General features: G+C 41.6%; 1 pseudogene; it reads left to right on the top strand.

The window, feature by feature from the left end:
* The first annotated feature begins 1,135 nt into the window (after positions 1-1,135).
* Positions 1,136-4,747, top strand: LOC147337462 (histone H1 pseudogene; annotated as a pseudogene).
* Positions 4,748-6,526: the final 1,779 nt, after the last annotated feature.

Genomic DNA, 6,526 nt, shown 5'->3' with positions numbered 1-6,526 from the left:
ATTACTAGAGCAAATATTCACGTTTGTTTATTTCATAGTGCAATGTTCAAAGCAGCATTCCATAGAATTTAGTCTTGCTCAGTATTTGCCCCTGAAACTTGGCATCTTTTAGCCTGCACAAGTGCATCAATATCAGGCATCATATCCTGAGTAGCAGCCAGTTTCAGAATCTCATTTAAGTGCTTATGTGTGAGCTTTGAGCGTAGCTTTGTTTTATTAATGGTCATGAGTGAGAAAACTTGCTCACAAAGGTAGGTAGTCCGAAACATGGACAACATTTTTGCAGCCATTGCTGTCAATTTAGGATAGCGTGGTAGGAGATACTTGTAAAATGTGTCCAAGCCCACAGAGGCAAATTTGTCCTTCAATTCTACATCACAGTGCAAATCAATGATTTCAAGTTGCATGTCAACAGGCACATCAGAAGCTCTGACTGTGAATGGTGAGCGAAAAACTGCGAATTCTGTCTCGAGTTCGCTAATGACCTGAAATCGTTTCTCAAATTCCCTCAGCAACCCTGAAATCTTGTCTTTGTACTGTTTCACGTCAGGATTAACATTTGCTGCGCACACATCTCGGAGACAGGGAAAATGAGCAGGGTCTCTGCTTGCTATCTGCGTCTCCCATAACGTGAGCTTTAACTTGAATGCATGTATGCTGTCATAATACTGTGTTACAATTTTTTTGCGTCCCTGCAACATTCTGTTCAGATTATTCAAGTGCTCTGTTATATCAACCATAAATGCAAGGTCCTGCAGCCAAAGTGGGCACTGTAATTCCTTAACAGGTTTTCCTTTTTTCTCCATAAATTGTCCGATTTCCCCACGTAGATCAAAGAAGTGCTTCAGCACAGCACCTCTGCTTAACCATCTTACCTCAGTGTGGTATGGCAGACCATGGGTAATGTTACAGTCACTGAGAAGGCTGTCAAACTGACGATGATTGAGACCTCTGGCTCGGATGAAATTAACAGTTCGGACAACCACCTCCATGACGTGATCCATTTTTAAGGACTTGCAGCATAATGCCTCCTGATGCAAAATGCAATGAAATGTCCAAAAATCACCCCCTCTATTTGCGGCTTGTACTTTCTCTCTGAACTTGGTCACAACACCTGCTTTTTTCCCGATCATTGATGGCGCACCATCAGTGGCCAGGCTTACGGCGCGGGACCAGTCCTGTCCAGTGCTCCAACTACGGAGCGGAAAATGTCCTCAGCTGTTGTGGTGTCGGTCATAGGCACCAACTCGAGAAACTCCTCTGTGACAGTCAAGGTATCATCAACTCCACGAATGAATATGGCCAGTTGAGCGACGTCTGTAATATCAGTACTCTCATCAATTGCAACAGTAAATGCCAGAAATGACTCCACTTTTATCTTATCTTATCTCTCTTAATTTCTTAAGAAATAAACAGGTGGCGTGATCTTTATCAAAAGTGGATGTTGCATCTGTGGCTAAACCCCTGTACCCAAAAATCTGCTGTGTGTGAGGCTGTGTAAGTAAAGCTTGCCCTTCACACCCGCGTGTAACAAACCATTTGTTGGGGGGTTGTGGATTTGACACCTCAGCATTGTGAAAGTGGGGGAAACATGTTTCTGGCTGTGCATAAGATTTCTGCTTACAACTTAGAATCTCAGTTCTAAATGAAATTCAGATGTTTTTTAAGTATGGCTAATGTATTAATTGACTTCTAAGGCACACACACACACACACACACACACACACGCACACGCACACACACGAACAACAACAACACCAACACAGAGAAGAAGAAGAGGGGGTCGTTTTACTACGCATCATAAAAACGCAATCATTCATCTTCCAACTGTATCTTTCTGTTCTGGCTTTAGAATCATTGGTTGTTTACTGAGCCGTACTTTGGGAGTCATACTGTTGTGATACTGGGGAGAAAAGGGTAAGGTTTGATAGACTAAACCCTTACACACATAACTTGAAAAAACCTAAAGAGTGTGTGAGACTGCTAGCTGTGTTGTTCAGCAATAAACACATCTACAAATGTGTTAGTAAAGAGCGACTTGTACTTCTGTCCCATTAAGCAATGGTTTAACAAATTTCACTGCAAACTATAAAAGGAATCACACACAGAGTAATCACTGTTAGAACACACAAAACAACAGCCTACATTTTCATTTTTGAACATTTGGGGGTTTTTTTTCCTGTTTTGTTACCTTTGGTAACAAAATAAACGTGTGTAATAAATATGACAGATGTTGCATAGACTGTCTCTAGGAGCGACTAAAATTTAAGGAAAAAAATGAAAGCAGAACTGAAAAAAGCTAAAGCACGTGAAACAAATTAAAAAAACAAACAAAAAAACTGAAATCAGACTTGAAGCAAAGTGATATAACAGCAACAAACACAGAACAAAGGGGAGCAGAGGAAGGCTGAGCCAGACACGTGAACCCTAGGCCTGCAGTCCCTATGCCGTTCCTAACATCAGTACACACAAATAGGAAAAATTCCCACAGAGAAAAGAGCCACACCTCCGGCTAGCTGTCCACAGTCATCTCAAAGGAGAAGAGCTTTGATGCCAAGCCTGCTTTTATGTGCCTCCACTGGGCCTACAGTATGTGTGTCTGAGACAGTCAGAGTGAGTGTGTTTACATAGACATGTACACTGATTTCTGCATGATTTTTGCAACATTGTTCACTTAAGTACATGCATTTAATATAGTAATTGTCATCATTATGGGAACCATTGCATGATATCCTTAGGGAAGCTGTGACTTACACAGTGGTCCTCTGTCAGGATAAGCAGTCCACTTGACCGGCAGTGCTCATCCAGTCAAATCTAAATTTAGACATCAATTAAAATATGCCAAAGTGAATCGGGGTCTCTGCTTATCTTTCTGTTAAAGTCACTACACACCACCAGACTTAGATTAAACCATAAATTCAAACCATGTGATATTTAAAGTGTGTATTTTTGTTTGTATGTTTGTATACAGTATTGTTAATGGAAAATTGTATTTAGTAGTCAGTATAATCTTTTAGTGATATAAGTTTGCATATGGTAGAATACTGCATGTAGTTATTTGTATTAGGAAATATTCAACCATGTATACTTAGAGGCATATAATCAATTGTGTGTGATCTCTAACAGGCTGCAGGCTTGGTGTGCACTCCAGGAATGCACCCCCACGTCCTGGGAGCATGAGACTTCGTACCTTGTTTTATTGTTTTACGGTAGGATTAACGTAGCTATGTCTGTTTTAGTTTAAGTGCTTCTTTACATATAGATGAACTGCTGGACTTCCTCACCATGTTATTTAGGGTGAGGGGGAGACTACCCTTTCCTGACCAAGGATGTACCTTTTGTGCTTTCATGACCCTTTGATCAGCAGGACACACACAGACACACACAGACACACACACACACTGAAGTATAAATAAAGACCGGGGCAGTTTCTTAGTGCGAGTCTCTCAGTAGGGAGCTGCCCTTGCTAGCAAGAACTCTGATCCAGCACTGATTCCTGACGCCGTGGGGAGCCAGCACCGAAGCCTGTGCACAGCCCTCTTGGACGAGGAGAGAGCCCCAGGACGTTAAATTCGGGTCTGGGCCGGTGTTTTTAATCTGGTCCACGGCGGTGGGATTCAGTCCGATGATCTGAATCACCAGTGAGACATCGGAGAGTGAGAAACACTATTTGGTATATAAAGACGGCCGCAAAAGTTTAAAGAAATGTGATATAAAAAAAAAAAAAAAAAAAATAGGTTTAAGTTCGCCAAAAGGAACCGTGTTTTGACCAGTTTTAGAGGTAGCCGAAATTATCTCGTGACAAATTAGTTCGCAAATGTCTATGTGTGTGTATGTGTCTGGAAGTAAGTTGATTTTACAGCACAATACGCTGCTGAACTACTTCCATTTTTGTTTTCTTTGCTGAGGCTCACGTGCTGGTGACAAAGGAGAACGGTTGAGTTTCATCTCATAAAACTGATACCGCTTCACCGTTAGGGTGAAGTCGAAGGCCGTATCAGTAAACCACTCTGAAGTCAAGCGTGCCAGTGACGGCCCAGCAAAATCTTTGAAAATGGGTGATAAACAAGTAAAATTAACACCTGATGAGAAATGTCTAGAAAAACAGCAAGAGAGGAATGCATAAGAAAGAGAGAGGAATGCATAGTGGAAGAGCAAGAGGTAGAGGCTACACACACACACACCAAACAGTGACTTTAACACTACATGATGGAGGTGTGGAAAAGAGGGACATTTTGTACGTGACTGTAAGAAACAAAGAAGACAGTAACTCAGAATAGGATAGCAGCTCAGCTGAAGAGAGCAGTTCAGACTAGGAAGAACATAATAATCCCTCACCCAACACGGCGCTGTGGTGGGAAAGGCTCCATCATAAACACGCCCTGCGCCCTGTGCAGAGGTTCAGGCCAAGAAGAAGAAGACGACGACTTCCAAGCCCAAGAAGGTCGGCCCCAGCGTGGGCGAGCTGATTGTGAAAGCCGTGGCCGCTTCCAAGGAGCGCAACGGCGTGTCCGCGGCCGCTCTCAAGCAGGCTCTGGCTGCCAGAGGCTACGATGTGGACAAGAACAAGGCCCGTGTCAAGACCGCCATCAAGAGCCTGGTGGCGAAGGGCACTCTGGTGCAGACCAAGGGCACCGGGGCCTCCGGATCCTTCAAGATGAACAAGGCTAGTGAGACCAAAGCCAAGACGCCCGCCGCGGCCAAAGCCAAGAAACCGGCAGCAGCTGCTAAGAAGTCGCCTCAGTGAGAGTGGTGAGAACACAAATTTTGTTATTTAATGTGGGAAATCAAAATTTGGGTTAGCAAACCTGGGAAAAACAAAACTGACTGCTTAAGTTGGAAAATTGAGGAGGAGTCTGAAACACTGCAAAAATACAAACATATACAAAATCACACAGAACATGCATTAACCCTACTAATACAAACATAAAATAACTCATGAAGATTAGACATCTTAAGCGTGAGTCTGTTTATCATCTTGTCCAAGTCACCTCGTGTGATGCAAAGACCAGTGGAACTCATGGCACATTACATGCTCTGCTGGATATGCAGCTCCACAGACATGTATTAGACCTGCCTAATAACACAAACACCCATGCAATGAAAATTAGCTTGTTATCTTTCATCAGTGTTAAAATAGTGTCAATTTAGCAGACACTTGTTATCAAATACTGAATTTATCCAATGCAAAAAATTTGACTCTCTGGGTTGCAGGACAACAGTTTAACTTTTGTGAAAAAAAAGGATCCTGGTTTGACCAACCAGTGATCAGACAATAAATTTAGTTGTTAATATAGTAAATTGGGAGAAGCTTCCTGCTTGATTGATGCAGCACAAGTAATTTACTGTATGAGGGAAATTGTCTTTTGTGATACTATTTTGAACATGCTTTTCTGTTGTCCTGTCAACTTAGTGGGTTAATAGCTGATATGCAAATTATTTGATCGGTTTTAGATTAATGAAAGGTGACTGAATTCTAGCACGAGTGAATGGGATGTTTGTTGTGTGTTGAGTGGAGACTCTAAAACACTGAGTTTCCTGTTTTGATGTGCGAGTGAATCCTGTATTTAGATACACAACTCTGAATACGTCAGAACAAACTTCTTTTGTGAAGTGCATGACAGCATGTCACATGTTTTATGATGAAGGGAAAAAGGAAAAATTGAATAAAATAGATCTGTGACCTAAATGAGTGAAGAGCGCAGAACTGGTGATTAAACTCATAGCTAATAAGACATTAGGGTTATGTTGTGTGTTTTGCAGCTGATGGTTGGTTTGGAGTGAATCTAACTGATGATTTTTCTTTTGTTGTGAAGTTGAGCCTGCCAATTAGTATGATGGTATGATAAACCATGCTAATGGTGATTTACCCTCCTGAGATGAGGAGTTTGTGTCATGACTTAACAAGGCCTTTTTATTTTGATACTTTCACAGTGCACTGAAAGTTTGGTTTGATAATCTCTGTTATTTTTCATTTTTGAACAGGCACTGATTTTGTTTGTCTATTTCTTTTCTTTAAGCAGATCTGCACGTCAGGAATTAAAAGTGCTATACGACCTGTCGAGAAAGCCGTTACAAGTGAGCTTCTCCAAAATTAAAATGGGCTCTGGAGAAAGCCACTTATTGGGACAAGTTCCTGTCCAAAAAGGATTCAGCAATGTAATCCGATCTAAAGTTCTTCTTTTTCTTTTTGAAATGACGTCATTTTGCTGAAAATGGAAACTAAATGCGACTATGGTTTCCACTATCAGCAAAGAAAGAATGAATGAATGAATGGAAATAAAAACAAACTGACTGACTGGTAAAAGCTGACAAGACTTGACCACGACTCAAGGTTAACCTCCACCTAGACAGGACAAAGGGTGGATGAATTTATGTCTTCTGTTACAGGAGCAGAAAGATGATAGCAACATTCGAGGTTGCATGATGGTTTAACCTTTGAAATGCCATTTTCTGTGTCTGTGCATCTACCAGGGGTGTTATTCACTACCTTGTGTTGCTTACAGAGGTAACGGTGACAAAGTAT

This window comes from Aulonocara sp. 'chitande type north' Nkhata Bay, linkage group LG2 (assembly GCF_057382095.1).
Source record: "Aulonocara sp. 'chitande type north' Nkhata Bay isolate Kocher_YH1m ecotype deep benthic linkage group LG2, A_spYH_male_GT1.1, whole genome shotgun sequence".
NCBI classification, from domain to species: Eukaryota; Metazoa; Chordata; class Actinopteri; order Cichliformes; family Cichlidae; genus Aulonocara; species Aulonocara sp. 'chitande type north' Nkhata Bay.
The sequence above is the reverse complement of the archived record's forward strand: the minus strand, read 5'-3'. Positions and strand labels throughout refer to the sequence as shown.